Source organism: Trichechus manatus, unplaced genomic scaffold, assembly GCF_000243295.1.
Source record: "Trichechus manatus latirostris isolate Lorelei unplaced genomic scaffold, TriManLat1.0 scaffold00004, whole genome shotgun sequence".
Taxonomy (NCBI): Eukaryota; Metazoa; Chordata; class Mammalia; order Sirenia; family Trichechidae; genus Trichechus; species Trichechus manatus.
The window spans coordinates 26,051,005-26,065,667 of NW_004443940.1; the positions used below are offsets into that span (position 1 = coordinate 26,051,005).

Sequence of the window (14,663 nt, forward strand, 5' to 3'; positions counted from 1 at the left end):
TAAAAAAAAAAAAAAAAAAACTCAGCTGTGCAACTTTAGCTAAGTTAGCAGCAAAGGAAAACGAGAACCTACATCTCCACTCCTCTGTGAACCAATGTTTTTTGAAGATCAAATTTAGACTAGCTATTAATAAAGCAGGAGGCCCTGCGGGCCACAATGGTTAAGCAACAGGCTATTAATCACCCAGAGGTGCCTCAAAAGAAAGGCCTGGCAATCTGCTTCCGAATGGTCACATCCATGAAAACCATGGGGAGCAGTTCTACTCTGCACACATGGGGTCACCTTGAGTCAGAGTCGGTTCCATGGCAAGGGGTATGTATTAATAAAGTTCAGAATGATACTATTTTAATTCAGCTGCCATTGTAAAATTAAAAGTCACAAAGTTCCTACATAAAGGCAAATGTTTGATTTTCAGGGAGAAGGACATTTCAATCATGTTAATGCAAAGCTATAATGAAGTCCAGGGTTTGCAGCCCTAGATTTGGGGCTCCCCATCTCCCCTCTGCCACTCACTGGGGGGGACCCTGTGGGCCAGGCACTGGCCTCTGACCCACTCTTTCTTCACCTACAAAATGGCCGATAACAACACCTGCCTCCCTCAACCAATGCTAAAAGACTCCAATAATAGGATGCCTGCAAATATAACAAACAGATGTGTGTTGTTTCATGGCACATAACTTCAGAACTTTCAAGTCTGTCCAGAAAATTACTATGAATCTTTCAGAGGTCTCTCTCAGTCCACATGAGGATGGGAGGGGTAAGGAAAAGAAAAGATCGACTGTACTTTTTCCACCAAGTGAAGATCACAAATACATGAAGTGCTGATGTTGTGTTTATTCTAGGAACTATCAGAACAGAAGAGAGGAGATAAGCAGCTACAGAGTAAAAACGCAGAGCAAGAGATCAGGAAATCATTCATACAAAATAGATGAAGATAAGGCCAAGCAAACATTTTTTTTTTTTTTAATTGTGTTTTAGGTGAAAGTTTACAGAGAAAATTAGTTTCTCATTAAATAATACACAAATTACTTTACGACATTGGCTGACAACCCCATGACATGTCAACACTCTCCCCTTCTTGACCTCGAGTCCCCTTTATACAGTTTTCCTGTCCCCTCCTGCCTTCTCATCCTTGCCCCAGGGCTGGTGTGCCCATTTAGTCTCATTTTGTTTTATGGGCCTGTCTAATCTTTGGCTGAAGGGTGAACTGCAGGAGTGACTTCAGTACTGAGTTAAAAGGGTGTCCGGGGGCCATACTCTCGGGATTTCTCCAGTCTCTGTCAGACCGCTAAGTCCCGTCTTTTTTTTATGAGGTTAAATTTTTTTCTACATTTTTATCCAGCTCTGTCCGGGACCTCTATTGTGACCCCTGTCAGAGCAGTCAGTGGTGGTAGCCGAGCACCATCTACTTGTTCTGGACTCAGTCTGGTGGAGGCTGTGGTAGTTGTGGTCCATTAGTCCTTTGGACTAACCTTTCCCTTGTGTCTTTGGTTTTCCTTCCAAGGAAACTTCTAATTGACAGACTTCTTAATTTCTAGGCTTATCCTACTTTATCAAGTAAGAGCTTATTTACAAAGACAAAAAATTCGGACATCAACATATTCTCAGCCAGCTAATAGGCAGCTCTGGCACTAATCTAGAGGCTGGGAGTTAGCAACTAACAGCCAGATTATAATTTTCCCTTTCCTTTTCCCTCGGTAAGGTCTAATTTGTGGTATTTTTGTTCTCTCTTTCCTGAAGAGTTTATTTTAGAGCTATACAGAGAAGGAAATAAAACATTCAAAAGCTAACAGATGTGACCAACCAGCTCAAAGAATATCAGGCTAAACCTAGACATCTTATGAACTTTTATAATAAAATTTTTTTTTATTATAGACATTCACCAATTATGAGGCATCTTTGATTAAACCAAACTCTGAAAATCAATTACTTATTATAAGTAATTGGGAAGAGACTCCCCCCCACTCTTACTTCCTTGAGAGTAGGCCTTCTAAGGGGAATATGTTTTTATCATAATGCCTCCTGCAACATCACTATTTCATACTTATATGGTCCAAATATGTCAAATTAGAAAATACAGAAGCCATGTACACCATACTTTACCCTAACATTACAGGTAAAATAAACCATGGTTAAGTCAGTTACATTAGAGTTAAGTTTCTCCTTTATATATGTAATTGCATAAACATATAAGCGGTATTTAGATGCTAAATATGTTTTTCATTATGTTTATGAAATTGGAAGAAAAAATTAATTTCCAAAAGTACAAGTGTATAAAAGAATGCATGTCATTAATTTAAGTCTTTCACATATACTGATATACATAAGTACCACTCACATTTTCCGCCTCTGGGGCTTACAGGTATGCTTTTGTAACATTCTTAATACGTGCTGGCATCGGGGCAGGACTTTTGTAGCTGCGTAAACTGGAAGGCAGTTGGTCGGTGCCATGTTGCCTTCTTGAGGGGTTACTGCAGAAGGTGATGCAACAGAGGAGTGACTGTAAATGACTTCTGTCTCTTTCTCTCTCCAGCGAGATAAGGCTTGTAAGTACACTTATTTTCCTTTGTGTTACTGGGAGGGTGCAGTTTTTCGGCATTAGGTAACATTCAAACACTTAAGTTGTTTTCAGGAGAAATACACTGTAAACACGCGGCTTTGACGTACTTCACGTACACAGGTACAAGTAAGTGCCAATTACCTTTTTTGGCTGTTTGGGATTCCGAACAGCAATAAGCCTTGTAAGAATATTTAGTTTTCTTTGTGTTGTTGCAGTCTTCGGGATTAGGTAATGTTCACGTGAAAAACCTATTTTTAGGAGAAATACAGGGTAAGCACACTTTGTAGTGTCCTTGACATTCTCCACATATGTTTCTTGCAATCGTCAAGGACCTATCTTCTGGTTTCTGAGATGTAAGTACTTGGTTTGCAGTAAGGGGTAATTTATTGCAGTGGTAATGTTCCTACGACAGCCCCTCCTTTTGGGGCTTTAGTTTTACAGGAGGCTGAAATTATGCAATGTCTCCCCTTGTATATCCTCATATTGGTTTGAAGTATGGTATCTGCATTATCCTGTTGTGACAGTTCACGTTGTGTGCCCACTTTGCGGGGCCATGAATTCACAGTGGTTTGGCAAGTATGTCATGATGTTCCACTCAACCAGAAAAAAAAAAATTGATAAGAAAAAATTTTTTCTCTGTCTCATTCCACCCATCTTACCTCCAGAGCTCACTGGTATATATATATACCACATAATATTAATAATAAACCATATTACGTAACAAAAGTTTACCAATACTCAGTGATTCAACACGCAACTCCATCAGTGAAAAAACATTACGGCACCGAAAAATTACAAACATAAAATAGTTCATCCATGAAAAGGTTAAAAGTTTAAACAAAGTGGACTAATAGACCTTAAGTATCTCAGCCTCCACCAGACTGAGTCCAGCACAACTAGATGGTGCCCGGCTACCACCACTGACTGCTTTAACAGGGATCATAATAGAGGTTCCCAGACAGCGCTGGAGAAAAACGTAGAATAAAATTCTAACTTACAAAAAAAAAAAAAAAACTTATGGGTCTGACAGAGACTGGAGAAACCCCAAGAGTATGGCTCCCAGATACCCTTTTAATTCAGTACTGAAGTCACTCCTGGGATTCACCCTTCAGCCAATGATCAGACAGGCCCATAAAACAAAATGAGACTAAATGGGCACATCAGCCCAAGGGCAAGGATGAGTAGGCAGGAGTGGACAGGAAAGCTGGTAATGGGGAACCCAAGGTCGAGAAAGGGAGAGTGTTGACATGTTGTGGGGCTGACAACCAACATCACAAAACAATATGTGTATTGATTGTTTAATGAGAAACTAATTTGCTGTGAAAACTAAAGTACAATTTTAAAAATAGTTTAAACAAAGCATAGCAGCCTTCACCTACAAGGTGGCACAAATATCTGCATTTTGGGCTGGATAGTTCTTTGTCGTATGGGGCTGCCCTGTGCGTTATAAAATGTTTAAGAGCATCCTTGTCTCTACCCAACAGATGCCAGTAACACACCGTCCGTCAAGGCAATCCAGACACGCCAAGGTCCACACCAACAAAACTGCTTCTAGTTGAGAACCACTAAAATATATACGGTGTGGAGGTGCAAGTCTCAGTTAAGTTTTTAAAATACTAACCTTTAACAAAGTTTTTATATATTTTCAAAAGCGAACTAATTCAAATCTTAATAGCTAACAAGACCCAAACATGGCAATTCCTATGTATTAATGTGCAGTATGCTGAAAACATTTTCTTCCTTCTACACGTAATCCTTGCCATTCTGGGACATTCATGAAAAGAAAACCTACTTCTTATGAAAGGTGGAGTCAGCTTTACTGACCAAGGCTGAGGTATATCAGGTATATATATGGCTCAATCAAGTGTAAGAAGCAACATACTAATCATTCAAGTCTTAAATCTATAGACGATCAATCAACAAACCTACACTTCCAGCCAGCCAAGCTTCAAAATGATAATTAAGACAGTAGAGTATGACAGTCCTTTTTTTTTTTTAATGATAATGTCATAGTTTCTTTATAGTCTCCACTGGGTCTTGTCTACTGAACCATATAAAATAGACCCAGTAAGCCAACTATGAAAAAGGAACTGAACCAAGACAGATGGCTCAAAAAAGTGAGGAGAATCGTCTAAATACAAGCTAGGTAGGTCGTAAAAAGGCAATAACTGAGACACGCAAAGGACAAAAATCCTCCGAGTGCAGGTAATGAAGACCGATGGAAAACAGAACGACTAAGAGAAACGGTCAGGGCGGGCAGAGTACAGTAAGCACGTAAGCAAGTCAGATACAAATGTGAAAACAGAACAGAAAGAAAAATCAGTTTTTATACCTGTCTTGCCACATTCTGCTCCTAAATTTGTGCCTTAAAAAAAAAAAAAAAAAAGTAGTCTGACAAAAATTCACTATTCACCTGTATCAAATTTCCTGAAACTGTCTCTAAAATAACTCCCTGAGTCCCTTGTTATTTCTTGGTCTCTTAAAAATACTCCTGCAGCTTGGCACTTTTTTATGTCAATGTCCCCAAACTGGCTTCCATCACTCAGAATAAGAGCGCTGTTTATCATCAATCCAGATCTCTCTCCCCCCAACTCCCCTCTCTCTCTTACACTACACACACACACACACACAGACTTGAAACAGGAATACAAGCTTTTTAAGTGACTGCCCTTAAAATGAACACAACTGGCATGAGAGACAGAGACCGCTCTTCTCTTCTGCAGCCAGGCTTATAGGTGATGTAATTAAAATATCTGTTGACTTAGTAGACATCCAGAGTAGACAACCAAAATTCGTAAGTGATTAAGCTGAGGCACATCCTTTAAGGAAAATCGATTTAAACAGTGATGGACCTTGTCCTAGAAGATGACTGCTGGTGTCTTTTCAAACATTTAACAGATCTTGCTTTCTACTGACTTATTATTCCTCGCTAGCAGCCACCCCACAGTTGCTGGGAGAATTATTAAGCACGTGTAGGTAAATCAATCTTTGCTACTCCTCATCCTGGAAAAAGCTACCGATAGATGTCCGCGTGAGAAGCAACCTGACTACAAATTTAAGCCTGCCCAAGCTGTAGCCTAATGGAAACCACTGTTCTCCCCAGTCTTGGTACACAGGGAAGCTTCTCTCAGCGACACCCAGACTCTTCAGATATCTCAGTTCCATCTGCTCCGGGGAAAGGCTGCCCAATGCTCCGACGATCTCAAAGGTCCTCCAGACACAGAAAGGCAGGTTTGGAACAGTCTGGCACGTTGAAACTCACTTGGAATGGCAGTTAAAGTCAAAGTTCCCATGGGAAACTTTTAGAAGGAGTTTTCAAATATGACCAAAATGAGGCCTGACACGGCCTCTCTCGTGGCTTGGGAAGTGTATTTCCAAAGCCATCTTGAAATTCAGGACCTTCACAGATGTTAAACGAGCACAAAGAACAGGTTTTGGTGTGCTTAGCTCCAAGGTTTTCAGCAAATACCCACCCACCTTCACTTTACTAACAGTAACTCATAAAGGAAAAGAAAAAGCAGCAGCTGAAAATGGCTTCACGTAAGACACTGCATCGATACAAGAGGCAGGGGCTCAGGTACAAAGCGGAGCATGAGAAAATGATTACTCTAGCTAGCCTCATTCTCCACCATAGGGATGACGGCGTGGGAAACCACCACACCACTATTTAAGAAGTAGCATAATCACACAGGCTTACATGATGCTACTGACATAGGAGACTTTCAGACCATTTTTCCATTAAAATGCTATTATTATAACAGAAAAACCTCCTCACTCACCCAGCTGTATTCCAATTCCCTACAGCAGTGGTTCTCAAAGTGCTCTGCCCCTACCAACAGCAGCAAATTTCCCAAGAACTTTGAAAAGCAAACTCAGGTCCCACCCCAGACCTCTGCAATAGAAATCTGTGTTTTAACAAGTCCTCCAAGAGATTCTGATGCCCCCTATCACGCACAGTACAATGTGAGGCGAAGAGCTGCAAGGCCAAAGGTACCCAACAATGTCCTTCTGTACCCTTTAACTACTGCCCGTCAATGACCACTCTGTTGTTGTGTGCCGTCGAGTCAATTCCTACCCCTAGGGACCCTATAGGACAGAGCAGAACTGTCCCGTAGAGTTTCCAAGGAGCAGCTGGTGGATTCAAACTGCCAACCTTTTGGTTAGCAGCTGAACTCTTAACCACTGCGCAACCAGGGCTCCAATAACCACCCTAGCAGTTATTATTACGTCCTTCCAAAGTTCAGGTGCCTCCTACAAGACGTGACTGATGAGGGGTTCCCAGAATGAACCAGAACATCCAAGTTCCATTCCCTATCAATGATATTCCAGAAATGCTTCTCTAATCCAATAATAAAAATCAATGGTTCTGTTTTATGAATTTCCAGATACAGCTTAATGAAGAAAGGGCAGCCTAGCTTAGCAGGTAAGAGCAGACTCAGAAGCCAGATGCACCAAGTGTGAATTTCAGATTTGCCATTTACTAGCTATGTAATCTTAGGCAGGAGTCCCAAATGGTTAAGGTGCTCCGCTGCCAACTGAAAGGCTGGAGGTTGGAATTCACCCAGAGGAGCCTCGGAAGAAAGGCCCAGCAATTCAGCCACTGAAAACTCTCTGGAGCACAATTCTACTCCGACACACAATCGACTCATGGGCAGCTGGGACTTATTTCTGATATGTGCTAAGCACTTAATCCGTATGTGGAATACTGATACTCAAAAAACATTTTACACTGGTAATTTAATCCCTATGATTCAAAACACATTTAAAAATATTTTTAAAATGTACAAGGTATTTGGGTTATATGTATTGGCTTTGAACCAAATCTGATTTTTGCACTGTAAACCTGCACTCTCCAATATGGCAGCCTCACGTGGCTGTTGAACACTCAAAATGGAGCTACGGCAAACGGACACGTGCTGTACTTGTAAAACACGCGCCAGATTCCAAAGACTTGGTACAAACGAAAGAATGTAAAATGCCTCCTTTATGATTTTTATATTGATTACATGTCAAAATGATATTTTAGATATAATAAAATATATTATGAAAATTAACTTCATGTGTTTCTCTTTACTTTTCTAATGTGGCTACTAGAATATTTAAAATGACATCTGTGACAGCATCACCTCTCTATGGGACAGCGCTGCTCCTGACGATAATTTCCAGTGGCATTTACAGGCAAACATTCAGCATTAAAACCAACACGCACCCCCACCTTCTGCACTCAGTCTCTTCCCCTCCCACAAGGCAGAACTGGGGTCATGCACAATTCCGGGGTACAAAGCTGGAGCTGCACTGATGCCCTTATTATGGGGGATAACCCTGAATCAGCCCAAATGTTTTTGAAAACAAACTGTTTATAAACGTTGGTATTTTATGATCACAATTAGCAAACTGCCACTCAGTGTGTGGCCACAGGGTGACTGTACTGGCTCACGGTATGTGTGTCGGGCAGTGAGGGGTCATATTTAGAGACCGGTGGAGCCTGGGGAGCCCAACCTGCTGGCCCACACATGCCAGGCTGGAGACTTTAGACATTAATCCAAGGGCAAGGGAGAGCTGTGGCCAGACTTGAATATTGGCGTGCAGTGGGCAGGACAGACTGGCAAGAATGGCTAGAAGGCTATTTCAGCAGTCCAAGTGAAAAGAGGAAAAAAAATCAGAGCAGGGCTCAGACAGACAAGATATTCTCAAAGCAGAATCACTAGGGGTTTGATAACTGGACTGCGATGGCGAGGGGGAACCCAAGGATGGCTGGGTAAGTTCACTGAAAAAAGAAGGCAGGTCGGGAGGTGGTGCACACGATCTGGGACAGTCAGAGTTCTGGGTGGAAATGATCAGTAATACGTTGGCTATTTCATGTGAATGAATAAATGAACGAATGAATGAACAACAAAGGAATCCTGAATTATCAAACAGATTTGGAGCTGGAGAGAGGTCAGTCACAGATACACTCCCCTTGCCTTGTGTAATCATCCTGAACAACTCGAATCAGTCTAGGTCAGAACACACACACAGGGCTCAGGGTGTGTCTTAGCCATACGCAGCACACTGAAGAACACCCATCACCAGCAAAGCTGCAAGAACGGCAGTTACAGGCCGGGGCGGGAGGTGGGGAGTGTCGGAGGGGCAGTTGGTGGCTGCCACCTGCATTGCCTTCTGACACTTTGCTCTGTTCATCCAGGTGCCAACATCTTCCACGTCTCTGTTATTTCATCATGATCCTGATTTTAAAAATATTAATAAATAAAACTTGATTGCAGATGAACCTGCATATGTTGAGAGGAAGCACTCATGAATGGAATTAAGTCAAGACATTCTTCTCTCCTTAACTGTTCTACTTGAAAATGTGACCAGTCTCTGTAAGCCCAAAGCCAAGGCTTCTTACCTACTGCAGGGTCCTATTGCAGAGCCCTGGGTGGCCCAGTGGTTAAAAGCTTGGCTGTTAACCAAAAGGTCAGCAGTTTGAATCCACCAGCCACTCCTCGGAAACCCTACGGGGCAGTTCTACTCTGTCCTATAGGGTCACTCTGAGTCGGAATTGACTGGATGGCAACGAGTGGGGCTTTTTTGGTTATGACTGACATAATGAGTTGACATTCCTGCCTCACTCTGACTGCTGTGCAACCATGACTGGCTGGTGTCCTCAAATAAACACAGATTCCAATCTGGGTGATGAAAGCAACAGGGCTTCCTAGAATAACCAGCCTGCTTTTAGAGCACGTAGTTCCCTACTAAACAGGAATAAGCTCTCCTCAACTTGAAGGTAATAGCCAGGACAACTGGCTCTTGACAATGAAGCAGAGTCCCAAGTCCACTGCTCCCATCTCCCACAAAATGGCTCTTTTTCAAAGAGGCAACTTGCATACAGAATTTACTCCTGCTGATACCTGTACACATCTGCAACACGGCAGAGGCATAAACCCAAGGTCTACACAAGCCTGCGCTATCTACTGCACGTTACAAGCAACTGTGTTGGGCGCCATTTTGGTGGCAGGTCTTCACAGCCTGCTTAGCAGTGGCTGAGGGGCACAGGGTGGAAGCGGAATCACTTAGGTCTAAGTTCAGGCAATATAGCCTCAGGCAAGTTCCCTCTGGCCTAATTTTCTCACATATAAATAAGGGCTAGGCCACCTGTGCCAAGTTATTTTGACTATTAAATATGACACAGTATGTGAAAAGTGCTTTGTAAGTAATGAATTATCACACAAACATTAGTATCTTATTATCTGATTTTGGTATTTTAAATCTTTGCTAATGAATGCGCAGCAAAAGCACCCCACTTTCCAACTATTTCAAAAGAGGAATTCATGGTATTTAAATTCTGAGTGCACTTGAAGCTGCTTTTCTTAAAAATACTAAAAATGCAAATGGTCTCGAGAAGTAGGATGGCACTAAATAACTTATCAGGCCTGAATCACAAGCGCTTTGCCCAGAGTTTTCCACTTTCAGTGGGCACTGGAAACAGACTAACTCTACTGGAAAGCAAGACAGCCAACAAGCCTACCAAGTTGTTACGCAGTTGGGTATTTTTTGGTTTTCTTTTTAGTTTCAGGACTACAAATGATTCACTGACAAGAGAATTTACCAAACAGAAAGGCAACCAGACCGACTTATTCCACTGTCTCAACATCCTACTGACAAAGTCTTCCACAAGTACCATAGGGGTTATAAACAAAAGCACAAGGATTCTGAAAATCCCTATTACTAAAGATCTCAGTGGGAACCTGGTTGTTGTTGCTGTTGGGTTCCATCAAGTCAGTTCCTACTCATAGCAACCCTATGTGACAGAGTGGAATGGCCACATAGTCTTCTAGAGCCCCAATAACACTGAGGGCTCAGAATTCAATATGCATGTATTCAGTAACTATGCGTTAAGCATCCACTATGTATAAGATGTTACTCTAAGTGAAGAAACCTTTCTGCCCTCAGTGGGCTTATAATCTACAAAGGAAAATATGAACACAAAGAAACCATAAGGCAGATTGTGACAAATGCCAAACTGGAGGCCAAAGAAAGTGCTGCCAAAGTTCAAAGGAGTTAGGGAGGAAGTTGGTGCAAAGAGATGTGGGGAACATACGAAATTCAGACAGACCTTCGGGGTGGATGAGAAATTAAAACCACAAGAGGGCTGAGAGGCCATCAGGCAGAGCAAAGGAGTGGAGAAATAAACAAAGGGGCTAGCCAGAGGCAGTAACACCACTGTGACATCACCACGACAGGCTGTTGGGAAAAAGGAAAGGGAAAGCAAAGCCGCAGAATCGGATTTTTATTTTATAACCAATGGCCACAAAAATATTTTCGGTACAGGAAATAATAGGACCAAAGTTACTAAAACAGAGAGAACACTTAAATAGAAAAAAACGCAATTAAAAGAACTTTTGTCTTGCCAAGTTCCCTGAGTGGCACCAACGGTTTACACTCGACTACTAACCTAGAGGTTGGAGGTTGGAACCCACCTGGTGGCACCACGGAAGAAAGGCCTGGCAATCTGCTTCCATAAAGACTGCAGCAAAAAAAAAAAAAAACCTGTGAAGTTCTACTCTAACACATGCGGTCACCATAAGTTGGAAGTGGCCACAGGGCAGAGGGTTTGTTTTGGAGTTTTGTTTTTTGTTTGTTTGTTTTGCACACTGTCATGACTTCAAGGACTTTCTTGACGTAGGGATGTATGTGTGAGTAGAAATGTGTGTCTGTTAGGGAAAAGGGTGTAACATCTTGCTAATGTTAATTATCCCTTCAGAAATATAAGCACTTTGGGATAAGTTCAGAGTGAAATGCAGGGGAAAAAAAAAAAAACTAATTTTTAAAATTGTACTGCTAAAATGGCCTAAGAAATAAATTATTTTTATCTCAGCTGCACACAGCCTTCAATAACCCGTTAAAGGCTATTTTCACCTCCTCCTTGCCTTAACTCAAGCATTTAACAATGCACATTATATAATTTTTAGCTTAGGCCCTTTGAAAACACACTGTGAAACGTTTCCATAGCTCATTTTAGGAAAGAGAAACAATTTAGAAGTGCTATTTGCAGTAACTTTGGATGGTTAAAAACTATTTAACTTTCTAAGTCTCTGGGATGAGCTGTGGGAGTTTCAGTTCATTTGTAAAATCAGTTTACTGGTTTTCCCAAATATCGCCCACTGCCCTCCCCTGTAGTTCCAGCAAGCAATCTTGAGCTCTTCCGTCATTAAGCCTCACTTTTTAAAGTTGAAGGCCCATTTCCACAAGGCCGTTTCCCCCAACGTATACTGCAAGTCTGTCTGAGCAATTAGAAGCATTTGTGTTCCATACAGCAACACAGCCCTGGTCTAGCCGGGGCAAATCAAGCTAATGTGAGCACTAAAGTAAAAGACTCCAGGTCATTCCAGGCAATCAGGAAGTCTTTAGAGTATTTTAAAAGGTTATCCAGTCTGTGCGCATGCAAAGAAGAAATTCTAGTGCGTTTAACATAGATAATTCATTTCTAAAACACTGTGTACATAAGAGCTGCTGTTTGTTGGAAAACCTCAATAACTCCCTATGCAAATGACAGAAGGTGAGAACATGACAAAGATTAAGTACATAGCAGTGTAATGACCAGACTAAAACTTACCATAAAGCAAAATTCAAAGCCTGGAAACTGAGCAAAAAAAAACGAAAATCAAACCCGTTGCAATTGATTCGATTCCAACCCACAGCGACCCTACGGGACAGAGTAGAACGCCCCATAGGGTTTCCAAGGAGCAGCCAGTGGATTTGAACTGCCTACCTTTTTGGTTGGCAGCCAGCTCTTCAACAACTAGGAAACTGAGCACAGCTACTTAAATGCACCTTAAACAGGCCCTGCCCACCTAAAAAGTATCTCTTTCTCCCCAAGTGGACAGAAGGGCTTAAGGAGCAGTCAATTCTCCTGATGGCAATTTGCCAATAGTTACATCCTGAACTTCATGACAACGCAGTTGAGTGTTTATCCAGCAGGTGAGCAGCTCAGGCCCAGGCGCAGCCTCTACAAGGAAGATGAGTCAGGCACCTCCACAAGCTTACAACTGGCTTCAAGTACTGCATTTCCGCATGAAGCCGTCCCAGGAAGATCATTAGGATCCTGACGCCTTCTTCAATCAAAACTACATCAAACCAACCTCAAGGAAAGAGAAATACTGAGCTGGGACTGTCCCTTGTGGTCACTTCACTAGCAGTTAACCCACTCATCAGAGCATCTGTCTCCAACAACATCTAAAAACCTACTTATCTATACTCAAACAAGGAGCCCTGGCAGCACAATGGTTAAGCGCCTGGCTGCTAACCAGAGGGTTGGTGGTTGGAACTCACTCAGTGGCTCCATGGGAGAAAGACCTGACAATCGGCTTCCATAAAGATGACAGCCGGGGAAACTCCATGGGGCAGTTCTCCTCTGTCACATGGGTCACTATGAGCAGAAACTGACTCGACGGCACCCAACAACAACACACCCAAACATCCCACACTCCTGCTCCAGGTGTTCACCGATTATCACTATCATTTATTTATGTAAATCATGCACATGCCTGAAGCCTGTTATTTACCTTTTATCCAGGAACACTTGGTAAAGTTACAAGGAGTGTTCAGAAGCAAAGTTTAAATCTGTTCTGATAAATTAAAGCAGCCCAGGTTAATTTCATTTGCACTTTTTCCTCCTTCACTTTTTAAGACTGAAAAGTACTACTGACAACTGTATCAAAAACAGTGGCATGAAACACATCCCAAATTTTCATTGCTACACGAAATCCACTTCAAGAAGCCAGGGACTGTGCTGGGACCGGAGACTCCCCTACCTGTGGCTGGCAAGCAAGCCACTTGGCCTGAGTTCAGTTTCTTTATGGGTCACTGGAAGGAGCGGTACTTGATGATGTTGTCAGGTCCCTTCCTGCCCAGCACTGGGGCTTCCTTCCACTATGCCCAAGCCAAATGATAGCATGAAAACTTGGCAGAATCAACCCTAAACCTGTTGGCAAAATAAAGCCAAAAAAGGGGGAAACCGACAAACTGGATTGTCTGAAGCGACTGAGGCAGACTCCAGACATTACTGCTTTGTCCCCGAAGCTGTTAAAGTGTTCATCAGCCAATGACCCCAGCGTCCCTCGCAGACCTTCCAAGGTGAACTTTATTGTCTACAAATTAAAGCGTTTTGCAAATTAAACCCCTCTACACAATACCCCGCAAATTGAGCTTGGAAAGGAGTTACAGTCTGCCTTAGAAGTCACACGCTAAATTCTTCCAGAACCCCTTTGTAGTTAAACCGCCCTGAATAAACCGGGAGAGCAAAGCTATTGTGAGAAAACTTTGGTTCAGGTGGCTGTAACAGAGTCATGTAAATCTGGGACAGGGAACAGCTGAAATCCGGCACAAAAGCGCCCTTCGCCTAGGCGAGGACCTCTTTTATGCGATCTGACAGCAGCTTTGTGCGGGGATTCATAAATAGTTCCAATAAATACAGTAAGTTCTCCCCGCAAAGCTCGGCCTCCCAAGTCCGCTGCGCAGGAGTCCTACAATCCAGGAGGATTCTTCCGGAAGACACGCGTGCCCCGGCAACCCCGGCCACCCCCACGGTCCCCGGCGTGACACCAGGGAGGACGCACTCGCATGCCCAGCCCCAAGCTTCATCCCCGCAGCCGGCTGAGAGGCCCGTCACTCCCTGCCTGCCTGGGGCTCCCCAGCTCCCTGGGCCAGTCACTCTCAGCCTCGGGGGCTGATCTGCGCCCTGGCCAGCCACGCAGCCCCTGGTTCCCGCACCCTTCTCTCTGCCACCAGCGCCTGCACGCCGGGAGTGTCGGCGGAGGGGCCGAACGGGACAAGCAGGAAGAAAGGTGAGGAGTTGCTAAGTGCCGAGCCCAGCCCTGCTCAACCCTAAGGGCAGTCAGCGCGGGGCAGGGGGCGCCCCAGGCCGCGGCAAGGCCCAGGGACACTGTGGAGAGGGCAGAGGGGACCTGGTCCCCCGAGTCCCTTCCCGGGCACGGCCCCACCCCGTGAGCCCCCGCCGCACTCCTAACTCTGCGGAATGGCCACAAGTTTGCAGCGGCCACGGCGCCCCCGTGCCCCGAGCCCGTCCCAGACGTGCTCCCCAGCAGCGGCGCTTACCTCGCGA

The 14,663-nt window shown here is 43.6% G+C and overlaps 1 protein-coding gene across 1 annotated transcript in view; it reads right to left on the reverse strand.

Moving 5' to 3' along the window:
• The window catches only part of NCK2 (NCK adaptor protein 2), a 183,692-nt gene that overhangs the window by 166,599 nt on the left and 2,430 nt on the right, over positions 1 to 14,663 (reverse strand). The gene's annotated exons all lie outside the window — the stretch shown is intronic.